The 15,723-nt window shown below is 49.3% G+C and overlaps 1 protein-coding gene across 3 annotated transcripts in view; it reads left to right on the top strand.

The window, feature by feature from the left end:
- Positions 1-3,698: 3,698 nt before the first annotated feature.
- Positions 3,699-15,723, top strand: part of APC (APC regulator of WNT signaling pathway) — a 156,305-nt gene continuing 144,280 nt past the window's right edge. For all 3 annotated transcript variants that reach the window (XM_073677342.1, XM_073677333.1, XM_073677317.1), the window contains exon 1: positions 3,699-3,850. The gene's annotated coding sequence lies outside the window, so the exon portion shown is untranslated. The remainder of the gene's footprint in view (positions 3,851-15,723) is intronic.

The following is a 15,723-nucleotide window of genomic DNA, read 5'->3' as shown; positions in this document are numbered from 1 at the left end:
CCGCACTTTCAATGCCCATGTTGCGGATTTTTCCACAGCGTTTATGCTACGCTCAAAAATCCGCAGCATGTTCATTAATTTTGCGGACTCGCAGCGTAATCACCGCCATTGACTTGCATTGAGACGCATATAATCCGTGTCAGTACATTTGTACTCACGGATTATATGCGTTTCAATGTGCGGATGGTACCCAAGTCTGGAGGAGAGGAGACTCTCATCCAGACCTGGGTACCATAGAAATCTGTAAAAAAAGAATTTAAAATAAAAAATAAAGTTTATACTCACCTACCGATGTCTTCCCGGTGTTTTGTCTGCTCCGGGACGGTGTCTTGCAATGTTCGCGTTGATGTGAAAGACCTGCCATGACGTCACTGAGTCATGTGACCCATCACATGGCTCAATGACGTCACCGCAGGTCCTTCACACTACCGCAAGCAGTGCAAGACACCGGACGGAGCAGATAAAACACCGGGAAGACATCGGTAGGTGAGTATAAACTTTTTATTTTTATTTTATACCATTCTTATTCTTTTTTTTTTAATTAACTTGGTCACACTACTATAAATCCATGCCAGTTGCATGGATTTATATAGTGTGAACAAGTTGTCAAGCACTTTTCCAAGTGATGCTAAAATCGCTTGGAAAAGCACTTGATAACCCGCATGCGGAAATGCATGTGACTCGCCCCCTGGGCCGTGGGGCACGCGGATCCGGGCGATAGGGGAACGATGGGGGTAGTAGTGGCGGCCCGGTCCCGCGGCTCAGGGTGGTCAGACCAATGGTAGTCTGCTACGTGCTTCAGATAATGTCCGACTACGCCACCCGTGGATTGCGGTTATTAGGAACCGCCGCTGCATGCAGACCGCTGGGGCTGATGAAGTGTGCAGCTAGGGTAGTGTGACTCCCCACGGGAAGAGTGCGGCCCCAGGGCAGTGTAGTGGATGGTGGGAGTGATGGTGGTGAAGGTCCCAGTACCGGTAGTGCCGGAGGAGCGAAGGAGCACACGGACAACAAGTTACAGTCCAGGGTCTTTACTCACAGTTCGTTTGTCCCGGGTCACTTCCGTCGGCAGTGACCGCCCAAGCCGTGCTGCGTCCACCAGGTGTGGGGCTCGGTCAACTCCCAAGCAGTCAAGAGCATGGCACAGGACCCCCTTTAATCCTTTCTCTGGCCTGCCTCACCAGTGACCCACTTTTGTCCGGCTGCCGCGGACTTGTGCGGTTAAACATGGGCCCCGTCCTCCGCTGTCCTTTATGGTACCTTCCTAGCAGGTTTGATGAGGTGTCGCACCAATAGGTGATCACGATGACTGGTCTTTGGCTGAGGGTTGTTTCTCCTCCACCAACTTGGGATCCGGTACCCTTAATCTGCCTGACCCTGCACCCTGGATTCTCGTGGGTTCTTAGAGTCCCTTCCACCTTCTTGTTCCTGAGCCCTTCTGTTTCTCTATCTCTCCTTCTCTTTCTCTGTTCCTTTCTGTTCCGTTCTCTTGGAGCTGAGATGAGCCAAAATCCCAGCTCCCCTTCACCTCCTCCTCGGCCTCTCACTAGGCCCTCCTGGAGTAGAGCTCCTACAGAGCCTCTACTCCCTGTCTTCTCCTCTGGCTGAACTGACCCAGAACTAAGATGGTGCCCACCTTTTATACCTCCCTCTAACCATGAGCCCAGGTGACCAGCAACCAATGGGCTCCTTCCTATGCTCAGGAACCAACCCCTATCTGCCCCTACAGCACTGGGTATTCCACCCCCCTCCCCACTCCAGACAGGGACATAGTCGGTCGTGCCTGCACTTCTGTCTAGTGGGAGCACCGTTGAGCTGTCCCTGGGAAATGGGGTGTGTGTGCTGTATGCAGCTAACTGAGCCCTGGTCCACACTCCATCCTTACCCGGGAGTGGAATATCACACCTCTGGTCTGAGGTGCAATACCCCTGTAGCGGCCGAACCCTCGGGGCGCTACACATGCAAAAATGCTTGACAAACGCTTCTACCTGGCGGGAAAAATGCATGTAAAAACCGCATGCGTTTTTCCTGCCAGGGAGAAGCGTAAAAAATATGCAGCATTTCCGCAACATGGGCACTTAGCCTTAAAGTGAAACCGCTCAAAAAGAAACACAGACATACTATAGTGTAAAGTATGGAGCGTTTTCAGAGTGGGAAACACCTAAAACGGGGCCAAGTCGGCTTTTAACAACTTGCGTATGCAAATTATCTCTTCAGAGAGGAAGAGGACTTGACCTATAGCGCCACCTATTGGAAGCAGCAATCCTACAAGTCATTATCAACCCTTAAATTATCCTTGTCATATGACTTAAGGCCCTGTCACACATAACGAGATCGCTAGCGAGATCGCTAGCGAGATCGTTATTGCGTCACGGTTTTGGGATCGCTGGGGAGATGTCAAACATGCAGAACTTTCCAACGATCTTGGCCGCCCCAGCGATCTAACCAACGATCTCGGTGGTCGTTGGGACACTTTCACACAGCAGCTATTTCAACGATCCACACCTTGATAAGGGCTGTACTGTGTCAGAAAGGCGTGCATAAAATTGCTTTTCCGCGCCCCCCTCATCTCCAGCTGGTGGACGCTACTGCGTTCTGATTGGGTGGCCTTGGTTTAACACTATCTCCGGTCAGATGAGATCTCTACTGCGTCTCCATTAAAAATGGAAACTCATTTGAGACCCCAAGCAATACCTACCTCGCTAAAGATGCCTGATTTCTTCAAAGTGGAGTCACAGCCGGAGAACGCTGGTGGGATCTGAAAAAAACAAGGACGCAGTAGTGACCACCAATCGGGGACGAGGAGCGCAGAAAAGTCCAATTTATGCACGCCTACATGTCTCAGTTCTGAATCGCTAACGAGGTCGTTAAAAAGGTGTCAAATACAGCGATGCACACTGCCCAGCGGGAGCGCAACGACCCAGGAATGGTCCAGGAAGCTTTGTAACGATCAGTGATCTCACAGCAGGGGCCTGATCGTTGCTACCTGTCACACATAACGAGATCGCTAGCGAGATCGCTGTTGCGTCACCAAAACCGTGACTCATTAGCGATCTCGCTAGCGATCTCGTTATGTGTGACGGGGCCTCTAGGATAACAGCCAGAACCAGAATCCCAAGTTGCAGACACTGTTTCGGAATGCTGCCCCTCATCAGCGCAAAGTATGAGATGTGATTTGGCTGGGTGAGACAATTTGCATATTTAATGTCCCATAGGAGCATGCAAGGCGTTTAACCTCTTCATACTGGTGTGTCACTCTCCACAAGGAGAAACCTTAGAGCCCAACGACTTGCATAGAAGCCCACAGGTTCCTTCTTCTGAGCGGTTTTTGCTAGGTTTTTCAGGGAGTTTAAGCAGAACAAAATTATTTTGAGCACTTTTTTTTAGGTGGTTTTCCGAGTAGAACCCAACTGAAAAAAAATATAGTGTGCACAGCCTCTTAAGAAGCAGCAGCAGAGCAATATAGAGATATTAGTGTATAACCCGTCCAGCCAGTGAACCGCACCATGTCTGCCGTTTGCAGAACTTCATCACACAGAAAACACTGGTCTTCAATAAAATGGCCGCCACGGTGTGCCTCCAGTCAGTGGGTGGTCAGAGCCATCTCACGAGATTTCACGGCCTACAAACAAGAGGAGGAGAGAGGCGCAGACTTCGCTGCCGTGGGCGTGTCTATAGTATGTGTGGGCGGAGTCAGTGTAGGAGAGGGGAATGCCATACTGCTCTCCGCAGCCTCAGGAAAGGGGCGGCTACTACTGCACACAGGGCTGCGCATGCGCGCCGATGCTCGTTGTGTCTCTCAGATAAGATGGCGGCGCTGCATTCTCGTTTGGAGCAGTAGATATAAAGGGTGAGTGAGAGCGCCAGTACCGACTGTCGCAGTGGGGCTGTACAGAGAGCACTGGTGTGCGGAGGGGGAAGCAGGTGTGGAGTGGAGGACGTGCCACAGTTACTGGGCAGCCATGGGGCACATGCCAGGTGCTATGGGGTGCTGTGACTTCAGCACTGGTGTCTTCTGCCTGCTGTGCTGCTTGCCATGGATTTAACCCTTTATCAGTGTCCCCCAGAAAGCAGCTGCCTCACTGGAGCCCCCCTCACCTGCTCCCAGGGTAACAAAGCTCCACACTGGCACCTGGGTTGGCATAGCCCAGCACACTGCGTCCTGGGGTGGGCATACACTGTAGTGGGGTGGTTGCACGTGTCCCACACTGGACAGCTGAGATTGAGGGGCACAGATCCTGCTGTACCTTCTTGGCCGTGGTACACGCTGGTATTTATTGTGTGGGGCAATCATACGCTTCAGAAGTTGCACCCAAATTTACATGTAAGAAGTATGTGTTATTTAGGCAGTGCCGCTCTCTTGTCAGGACCCCTGTGCTGTATGTATGATGGTGCCTCTGTTAGTGAGGGGCCGAGAGCCCACTGAGTTGGCATATATTGGCAGTGTGTATGTAATGTATATACACTCTGCAACACTGAGCAGGAAAAGTTGTGGAATTATGTAAATCACAGAATGGATAAACCTGTGAATGATGAAAGAATGGTAACATTTTTGAAACGTCTCACTTTATTCACTATTGAGCATGAGCGCTACATACAGAAATCCCTGCCAGTAGAACCCTGGCTGCTATCACGGAGGTTACTACTGGTTGTTTGCACTATGTTCTGCCGCACTGAATGCACTTTTGCAAATCATCAACATCTGCTGCTGGCAGCTCCATTTGCAATTGTTGACCAATGATGTCCCAGATGTGATTGATAAGAGACAAGTCCAGAAACTCTGCAGGCCATCATAGCTTGTTTAGGCCACGCAGGCTGCTTGCGGGAGAAAAATGCAGTCTGCTGTTCTCTTGTTGAAAAACGTCTCCTGAGACACTTTGGAGAAATGATCACATCACTGGTTCCACAGCCAAATCCATAGAACATCTAGAATTTAGACTAGAGGTCTGGCTACCATGCATTATGACAAGCCACACCATAATCCCCAGGAGTCGGACGTACCTGAAGAGGATAGATCTCCACTGCTGTCTTGCTCTGCACCATGATATCCTGTGAGAGCAGTGTGTGATAGCAATGGACACCTGTAGCCAGACGTCTGGCTTATAGCCCAATGTTGTACTAATGACTTCTGATGGTTTGTGTAGACACTGCTTAATGCCTTTGGCTTGGTATGTGGCATTGAATAGGTCAATGATGGAACCAAGTTGTCCCAGGACAACGCCCGGCCTTATGTTGCTTGTGCTATTATGAGCAGCTTATGTGAATACAGCATGGCACAATATTTCTCAGACAACCAATAATAACCTTGCAGCGCTGGGGTCCTGGGTTCAAATCCCACCAAGGACAACATCTGCAAGGAGTTTGTATGTTCTCCCCATGTTTGTGTGGTTTTCCTCCGGGTTCTCTAGTTTCCTCTCACACTCCAAAGACATCCTGATTGTGAGCTTCAATGGGGACAGTGGCCATAATGTCTGTAAAGCGCTGTGGAATTAATGGCGCTATATAAGTGAGTAAAATAAATAACCTCATTAAAGTATGCCAAGGTGTGCAAGTGCGGGGATTTTTGGCTCACTCAATACTGAGTGAATAGAGATATTCTTGAAAACGTTTCCATTTTTCATCATTTGCAGATAATTAACTTGTCTATCGATCCTGTGATTTCCATTTATCTACGTCTTTTTCCTTGGTGTTGCAATTTCAGTGCGTTATATAAGCGTATAGATCATACAGATTACATGTAGGATATTGTGGAGGCAATGTTTATATACCTGTGCCTCTAACGATGTGTCCAGAAGGACTTGTGCTGTCCACAGATGCAAAATCTTCACATCCTATAGAGAGGATTGTACAATCATTTTATTTTTTGTAGCTTCACGCCTTTTAATATGAATAGTTTATAGTAAAATAAATTTATGTACTGTAAGATGTAACCAGGACTATAAAAAGAAAACAATCATTTAAAAGGGCATCTTCATTAGTCCTCTTGCCTGGCTGATTATGTGCTATTTTCTTGCCTTGAAGGTAACACAAACCCCTTCACATCAAAGTGCAAATGAAATATAGTGTTTTCATAAAAGAATTGGATACCTTAAATGTGCAGTTGTTTATTGTTTCTTGTCACTGTCTTAATATTTCTGGACCTAACTATGTGCTGACTATTCATAAAATTGTAACGATTTTTTTCCCACAATCTTTTTTCAATAAACATGCACGCTCTGCTGCAGTAAAAAAAGCCCCTTTTGGACTGTTCTGGCTGTGGCTTATATCCCACAAGATCAAAGGATTGAGACTGTTTAAGTCCAACATGTTCCCTTGTTCTTTCCTTTGACCTCTGTCATTGGAGAACGACTGTAAACGCTAAACTCCCATACAAATAGATGGTGAGCCGATCCCACCGAAATCAGTGGGCTCAACCAACATTTGTCCAGTGTGTATGGGCACCATTACATCTGACCCCTGCTTCTTACGAATCTAGAGTCAGATGGACAGGATGGTGTGATTTATATAAATTACATATATCAGCAGGATCTGACTACACAGGGATTGTTTGTAGTCTGAGGCATTGGAAAAATGAAAAAAAAAAAATCATATATATATGCACCCTCTTGTAACCATTTTTTATGAAGGCTGAAAAGTGGCAATGAAGACCATATGATAGGCTGATTACTGTTTGCACCATAGACTTTGCAGGTTGTTAAAGCTTGTGAAGTCATAAGGTTTATCAGGAAAGGCACACCTTTTATGAGCCGCTTGTATTCATCCTTTTATAACTAAGCCAAGGTCAAAGGATCTGCAAAGATCAATGTTATCTGTACAAGTCTTTCCATACGGTTCCTTTCCTGGCCCACAGTTGCTGTTTGCTTACTAGGTGTTAGGGGTAGGGGCATGCGCCAGTCAATCACAAGGGCTCTGGTGGTCACATCATATGACGCGTCATTGTTAGTTATCAGGCTATAAGTCCAGAGGAGGACCAGGGAAGTGCATACATGGGAGCAGTGGCGTGTTACTCGTTTAGTTGTATACCATTATAAGTCATGACACTTGTCTGGAAAGAGCCCAATCTAATTGTTCAGTTGTAGTCATCTCACCATGCACCCTACACGGAGCACATAAGTCAGAGCCTGTCATCTGTCTGTAACAAAAACAGGAACTGTGATTTTTTTTTCATGTCCTGCTGTTTGTGTTTGGACTGTACAGGAAACTGCAATCTGCTGGTCATTATCTGTAAAGCAATATTGTGTGGCTTGGTGTTACTGAGTGACGCTTTCCTACCACCGTTTGTAGATCCTCCATTGCAGGAGTGTGCGAGCCTTTGGCTATACTCCTCTTTGCACTTAAGATTTATAAATAAATGTAATGCCTGTGGTCTGTCCTCTAGAGCAGTGGTCCCCAACCTTTTTTGCACCAGGGACCGGCTTGAAGCAAGATCATTTTTCCATGGCCCAGCAAGGAGGGGGTGGGGTGGGCGGGGCTTTGGTCATATGGGGGCGGGGTAATGGAGGGATTTGGAGTTTAGTGCATACTTATCATATAGTGTAGACCAGGTCCCCGCCAGGAGCTATGCCAGGAGCCCCACATAATGTGCTGTGCCAGGAGCCGCATCACTGAGGCCCCATCACGCCCTGCAGCAGGACAGGGCAGCTGTCCTGACAGCTGCTGTTCAGCTGCATTTACTTCATCCCAGGGGCGGACACAGACTGTAGTGGGCCCCTGTGCAAGAAATTTTTGGGGGCCCCCCCCGCCCTTCATAAGGCAACAAAGTTATGTAAACATAACCCCCCCATGTGCAGCTCACCCCCGTGCATCTCTCATCCACCCCCCCCGTGCATCTCTCATCCACCCCCCCCGTGCATCTCTCATCCACCCCCCCCCCCCGTGCATCTCTCATCCACCCCCCCCCCGTGCATCTCTCATCCACCCCCCCCCCGTGCATCTCTCATCCACCCCCCCCCCGTGCATCTCTCATCCACCCCCCCCGTGCATCTCTCATCACCCCCCCCCCCCGTGCATCTCTCATCACCCCCCCCCCGTGCATCTCTCATCACCCCCCCCCGTGCATCTCTCATCACCCCCCCCCGTGCATCTCTCATCACCCCCCCCGTGCATCTCTCATCCCCCCCCGTGCATCTCTCATCCCCCCCCGTGCATCTCTCATCCCCCCCCGTGCATCTCTCATCCCCCCCCCGTGCATCTCTCATCCCCCCCCGTGCATCTCTCATCCCCCCCCCGTGCATCTCTCATCCCCCCCCCCCGTGCATCTCTCATCCCCCCCCCCCGTGCATCTCTCATCCCCCCCCCCGTGCATCTCTCATCCCCCCCCCGTGCATCTCTCATCCCCCCCCGTGCATCTCTCATCCCCCCCCCCCCCGTGCATCTCTCATCCCCCCCCCCCCGTGCATCTCTCATCCCCCCCCCCCATGTGCATCTCTCATCCCTCCCTCCCATGTGCATCTCTCATCTCTCCCCTCCCCCCATGTGCATCTCTCATCTCTCCCCTCCCCCCCATGTGCATCTCTCATCTCTCCCCTCCCCCCCCATGTGCATCTCTCATCTCTCCCCTCCCCCCCATGTGCATCTCTCATCTCTCCCCTCCCCCCCATGTGCATCTCTCCCCTCCCCCCCATGTGCATCTCTCCCCTCCCCCCCATGTGCATCTCTCATCTCTCCCCTCCCCCCCATGTGCATCTCTCATCTCTCCCCTCCCCCCCATGTGCATCTCTCATCTCTCCCCTCCCCCCCATGTGCATCTCTCATCTCTCCCCTCCCCCCCATGTGCATCTCTCATCTCTCCCCTCCCCCCCATGTGCATCTCTCATCTCTCCCCTCCCCCCCCCATGTGCATCTCTCATCTCTCCCCTCCCCCCCCCATGTGCATCTCTCATCTCTCCCCTCCCCCCCCCATGTGCATCTCTCATCTCTCCCCTCCCCCCCCATGTGCATCTCTCATCTCTCCCCTCCCCCCCATGTGCATCTCTCATCTCTCCCCTCCCCCCCATGTGCATCTCTCATCTCTCCCCTCCCCCATCTCTCCCCTCCCCCCCATGTGCATCTCTCATCTCTCCCCTCCCCCCCCCATGTGCATCTCTCATCTCTCCCCTCCCCCCCCCCCATGTGCATCTCTCATCTCTCCCCTCCCCCCCCATGTGCATCTCTCATCTCTCCCCTCCCCCCCATGTGCATCTCTCCCCTCCCCCCCCATGTGCATCTCTCATCTCTCCCCTCCCCCCCCATGTGCATCTCTCATCTCTCCCCTCCCCCCCCATGTGCATCTCTCATCTCTCCCCTCCCCCCCATGTGCATCTCTCATCTCTCCCCTCCCCCCCATGTGCATCTCTCATCTCTCCCCTCCCCCCCATGTGCATCTCCCATTCCCCCCACTCCTAGTTAATTGTATTTAAAAAAAAATAAAACTTGTTATACTTACCCCCATGCGATCCCTGCAGAATCCTGGCGCTCGTCCAAATCGCTGACACCAGGTTCTCCTGACTTCCGGCCATGTGACGGCGCCGTCACATGACCGGAAGTCAGGGGAATCATGAAGGTGCTGCCGCAGCAGCGCAGCGCTAAGATGTCCCGGACCCGGCGCTTAGCATGCGGCCGGGGGCCCCATGAGGAGAGAGACGCACAAGAGGGGGGCTCCGAGGGGGCTCCTACCGGCCGGGCCCCATACTGGAGTCAGGGCAGTCATGCCCTGATGGCGGCCCTGCTGGAGGCTGGAGGGGCCCCCTCTCCCCGCGGACCGGCTGAAAAACCCCAACGGCCCGGTCCTGGTCCACGGACCGGCGGTTGGGGACCTCTGCTCTAGAGAAGTGTTTCTCAACTCCCATCCTCAAGAGCCCCCAAAAGGTTATAATGTGTGGATATTATATAGAGAGAATCAGTGGCAACATCTAATGCCTTGCTAATAATTCCATCTCCTGTGCAATACTAAGGAAATCCTGGGAACATGGTTTGACAGGGAGGCTATGAGGAGTGGAGTTGAGGATCACTGCTCCAGGGTTGGAGCAGCTCTTCCTTGTAGCTCATGGCTTATACATGGTAGTGAGCTGTCTTGATGGGAACCTGTCAGCAGCTTCATGCTGCCTGAACAACATTAGGGCTAGTTCCCTCATTACTGAAAGCCATGTTTTACTGTGAAATGCTGCAGCGCTTCATTGACAACTACTGCAGCTACTTGGACAACTCCTTCTTTTACCCCACATTTGACCCCGATAAAATAAAGCCTACACTCCCCTCCTGTGCTAGCGCCATTCCCACTGTGTTGGCACTCGTGGTCCCAGGGCTCCCGTGCTGTTATGACACGTGACCCTGGCACCCAGTCATCTCTGGCGTCACTGTCTTCGCCTCCTGTTGAATTTAACATGAAGAGGAAGTCAGATCAGCTGCAGCCCGGACTTCCTCTTCACGTTCGATTTGTCCGACGGTGGAGACAGTGATGCCAGTGCTGATTGGGCGCTGGGGTCATGTGTCACAACAGCACAGGACCGCGAGTGCTGACACTGCTGGAATGGCACCAGCACGGGAGGTGAGTATAGGCTTTTTATTTTATCAGGGCCGAACATTTAGATCATGAAGGGAACAACCCCTTTTAAGTAACAAGTTGGGAAGAGGGAGAGGTGTACACAGACTTCTTCCTGCACTGCTCTAATTGACTGACTGACCAGTTTCTGTAGTTGCCTATAGATAAACATGATGCCAAGCTGGACAGGGAGAAGCCTGAGGGAGCCATCAAGCAGACTTCTCCTTCCACTCATTTTCAAACTGTAGGGAGTGTCTTACTTTTATGCTGCCCGGCAAATGTCCAATAATTAAGGGTTCCTCTTAGCGGGATGATTTCCCCTTTCCACTGTGGTGTCCATGTGCCATAATAAGCTACATGGAGGTGCTGGTGGTGGCAATTATCAGTTGTCTGGGATTCCATTATTTAACAGCTGCAAATTTATGGACAAAACCCCCCACAGTGATATTCTGCTTGCAGTCAATAACTGGGCATAGCGGCTTGTGCCATATACACTGTGTGCAGAATTATTAGGCAAATGAGTATTTTGATCACATGATACTCTTTATACATGTTGTCCTACTCCAAGCTGCATAGGCTTGAGAGCCAACTACCAATTAAGTAAATCTGGTGATGTGCATCTCTGTAATGAGGAGGGGTGTTGACTAATGACATCAACACTCTATATAAGGTGTGCTTAATTATTAGGCAACTTCCTTTCCTTTGGCAAAATGGGTCAGAAGAGAGATTTGACGGGCTCTGAAAAGTCCAAAATTGTGAGATTTCTTGCAGAGGGATGCAGCAGTCTTGAAATTTCCAAACTTTTGAAGCGTGATCACCGAACAATCAAGCGTTTCATGGCAAATAGCCAACAGGGTCGCAAGAAGCGTGTTGGCCAAAAAAGGCGCAAAATAACTGCCCATGAATTGAGGAAAATCAAGCGTGAAGCTGCCAAGATGCCATTCGCCACCAGTTTTGCCATATTTCAGAGCTGCAACGTTACTGGAGTATCAAAAAGCACAAGGTGTGCGATACTCAGGGACATGGCCCAGGTAAGGAAAGCTGAAAAACGACCACCTTTGAACAAGAAACCCAAGATAAAACATCCAGAATGGGCCAAGAAATATCTTAAGACTGATTTTTTCAAAGGTTTTATGGGCTGATGAAATTAGAGTGACTCTTGATGGGCCAGAGCCTGGATCAGTAAAGGGCAGAGAGCTCCACTCTGACGCCAGCAAGGTGGAGGTGGGGTACTGGTATGGGCTGGTATCATCAAAGATGAACTTGTGGGACCTTTTTGGGTTGAGGATGGAGTGAAGCTCAACTCCCAGACCTACTGCCAGTTTCTGGAAGACAACTTCTTCAAGCAGTGGTACAGGAAGAAGTCGGTATCGTTCAAGAAAAACATGATTTTCATGCAGGACAATGCTCCATTATTATTATTTATTGTTATAGCACCATTTATTCCATGTTTCTTTACATGTGAAAAGGGGTATTCATAGCAAAAACAAGTACAATAATCTTGAACACTGACAGCGACTGGTACAGGAGGAGCGAGGACCCTGCCCGCTAGGGCTCACAATCTATTAGGGATGGGTGAGGATATATTAGGTGAGGGTAGAGCTGGTCATGCAGCAGTGGTTACTGCAGGTTGTAGGCTTGTTGGAAGAGGTGGGTCTTCAGGCTCCTTTTGAAGGTTTCCACGGTCGACAAGAGTCTTATGTGTTGGGGTAGAGAGTTCCAGAGTAGGGGGGAAGCACGGGAGAAATCTTGTATGCGATTGTGGGAGGAGGAGATAAGAGGGGAGTAGAGAAGGAGATCTTGTGGGGATCGGAGGTTGCGTGCTGGTATGTAACGGGAGACTAGGTCAGAGATATATGGAGGAGACAGGTTGTGAATGGCTTTGTATGCCATGGTTAGGGTTTTGAACTGGAGTTTCTGAGCAATGGGGAGCCAGTGAAGAGATTGACAGAGAGGAGAGGCCGGGGAATAGCGGTGGGGACAGGTGGATTAGTCGGGCAGCAGAGTTTAGGATAGATTGGAGGGATGCAAGAGTGGTAGAAGGGAGGCCACAGAGCAGGAGGTTGCAGTAGTCGAGGCGGGAGATGATGAGGGCATGCACTAGTGTTTTTGCAGATTCATGGTTGAGGAATGTGCGGATCTGGGAGATATTTTTGAGTTGGAGTCGGCAGGAAGTGGAAAGGTCTTGGATATGTGGTTTGAAGGAGAGTTCAGAGTCCAGGGTTACTCCAAGGCAGCGAGCTTGGGGGACTGGGGAGAGTGGACAGCCATCGACATTGATAGATAGGTCAGTTGGGGGGGGGGGTGAATGGGATGGCGGAAAGATGATGAATTCTGTTTTGTCCATGTTAAGTTTTAGAAATCTTATCAGAGAAGAAGGATGAAATGGCAGACAGACATTGTGGGATTTTGGTTAGTAGGGAGGAGATATCGGGTCCAGAGAGGTAGATCTGTGTGTCATCAGCATAGAGGTGATAATGAAAGCCATTTGACTCTGAGCTGCCCCAGGCCTAAGGTGTAGATGGAGAAGAGCAGAGGTCCTAGTACTGAACCTTGGGTGACACCGACAGATAGGGGGTGAGATGAGGAGGTGGTGCGTGAGTGGGAGACACTGAATGTCCTGTCTATTAGGTATGAGGAGATCCAGGATAGGGCCAAGTCTGTGATGCCGAGAGATGAGAGAGTTTGTAGTAAGAGGGAATAGTCCACTGTGTCGAAGGCAGATGACAGGTCTAGGAGGAGGAGGACAGAGTAGTGTCGCTTGGATTTGGCGGTTAGTAGGTCGTTGGTGACTTTAGTCAGGGCAGTTTCAGTAGAATGGTGCGGTCGGAAACCAGATTGTAGACTGTCGAAGAGGGAGCAGGAGGAGAGGTGGGAGGACAGTTCAGAATGGACGTGTTCTTCCAGAAGTTTTGAGGCATAGGGGAGAAGTGATATGGGGCGATAGCTAGACACAGAGGATGGGTCAAGGGAGGGCTTTTTGAGGATGGGTGTGATTGAGGCATGTTTGAAGCATGAGGGGAAGACACCAGTTGTTAGTGACAGGTTGAAGAGGTGGGCTAGGGCTGGGATGAAGATAGTGATAAGCACTACAGTCAGAGCACCACTGCGTCCGCTCCAGGATCCGGGATGAGTCGAAGTCAGGAGTCCAATCTGTTCTTAGACCCCCGCTCTGCTGCAGTCCCCCTCATCTCCACCTCTCCGCTGGGATCGGGCACATCGGGGCACCTCCTCATAAAGCCTCAGCCCAGAGCAGGCCTTCTAGTACCTTGGATTTTTCCCTCCAATCCTATTGTTTAAGTGTACAAACGTTTAATGCAGATTTTAATAATGCACATGACTGTCACAAACACAGGGAGCACATTTTTGGAATGCTCACCTTTTTCCAATTATAATAGTATATCTTGCATAACTGAGAAACCACCGGAAGCCCGGGAAATGGATTCTGAGCTTCTGAGCGTCAGAGATATCATATTTAATATCCATCTTCATGAATATTGATGACTGCAAACGTGATGTCTCCATCTTGGATGTGGGACCCCCCCACACCAAGATATGAAATCTGAAGGATTTCTATGTCCTATGAAGCTGGGTGGGTTCACAAAGCCGAGCCTCCGTGTGAGGTAAACACCATGGGTGTCTCCTAATGTTTTGGCCCCGTACTAAAAACCAGAACGGCCATTTTTTAAGTTATTCTTGCCAGGGACGTCAGACGCATGCTCCTCGCTGCGTGGAAGAATCACATCTAATTTCCGGGGAGGGGAGCCGCCCCACCCCCCACAATCTGAGACCATCACCTTGTGAAGCAGGTTTTGCTATTACTTATCCCTTTGATTTTAATAACTATTTATGCATATATGTACGTTGTCTCTTATAATATTTTGTATATCTTTTGTAAACACTGCCCACTTTCGGGAGTAAATCATTATTTACCAGCTTCGTTCTTCTTGTCCTATGTCGAGCAAACACGTTCCTCACCCGCTAATTCACGTTACCTAACGGGTACCCGATCCACCTGTTAAGTGATCGGTGGTGGCAGTATACCAGTATTTATGTGATATTGTGGTTTGAGGGTGGCTGGTAGGAGGTATATATACGTTCCTGGAAGGAACTGGTGGTATATATACGTCCTGTCACATCACGTGCCGCAATAGTCGACATAAATTAGAGCAGCTGCACCCGTACTTATCCTCGGCCCCCTTGTTCACCTGATCTGAACCCCATAGAGAAGCTGTGGTCCATCATAAAATGTGAGATCTACAGGGAGGGAAAACAGTACACCTCTCGGAACAGTGTCTGGGAGGCTGTGGTGGCTGCTGCACGCAATGTTGATCGAAAACAGATGAAGCAACTGACAGAATCTATGGATGGAAGGCTGTTGAGTGTCCTCCTAAAGAAAGGTGCCTATATTGATCACTATTTTTTGGGGCTTTTGTTTTTGCATGTCAAAGATGTTTTTCTAAATGTTGTGCACTGATATTGGTTTACCTGGTGAAAATAAATGAGATGGGATTATATTTGGTTTTTATTAACCCCTTAAGCCCCGGAGCATTTTTCGTTTTTGCATTTTCGTTTTTGCTCCCCTTGTTCCCAGAGCCATAGCGTTTTTATTTTTTGGTCAATATGGCCATGTGAGGGCTTATTTTTTGCGGGACGAGTTGTACTTTTCAACGCCATTACTAGTTTTATCATATCCTGTACGGGAAAACGGGAAAAAAATTCCAAGTGCGGTAAAATTGCAAAAAAAGTGCAATACCACAGTTGTTTTTTTATTTATTTTTTTTACCATGTTCACTGAATGCTAAAACTGGCCTGCTCTTCTTATTCTACAGGTCATTACGAGTTCATAGACACCACACATGTATAGGTTCTTTTATATTTAAGTGGTGAAAAAAAATTCCAAAATTTGGTAAAAAAAAAAATAAAAAAATAGCGCCATTTTCTAAGACCCGTAGCGTCTCCATTTTTCGGGATCTGGGGCTGTTTGAGGGCTTATTTTTTGCGTGCCGGGCTGACGTTTTTATTGATACCATTTTGGGGTAGATCCGATGTTTTGATCGCCCGTTATTGCATTTTATTGCAATTTTGCAGCGACCAAAAAACGTAATTCTGGCGTTTAGAATTTTTTTCTCGTTACGCCGTTTACCGATCGGAATAATTCTTTTTTTATATTGATAGATCGGGCGATTCTGAACGCGGCGATA

This window comes from Phyllobates terribilis, unplaced genomic scaffold, assembly GCF_046119375.1.
Source record: "Phyllobates terribilis strain yellow unplaced genomic scaffold, ASM4611937v1 Scaffold_1__5_contigs__length_1240528914, whole genome shotgun sequence".
In the NCBI taxonomy this organism is placed as follows: domain Eukaryota; kingdom Metazoa; phylum Chordata; class Amphibia; order Anura; family Dendrobatidae; genus Phyllobates; species Phyllobates terribilis.
The sequence above is the reverse complement of the archived record's forward strand: the minus strand, read 5'-3'. Positions and strand labels throughout refer to the sequence as shown.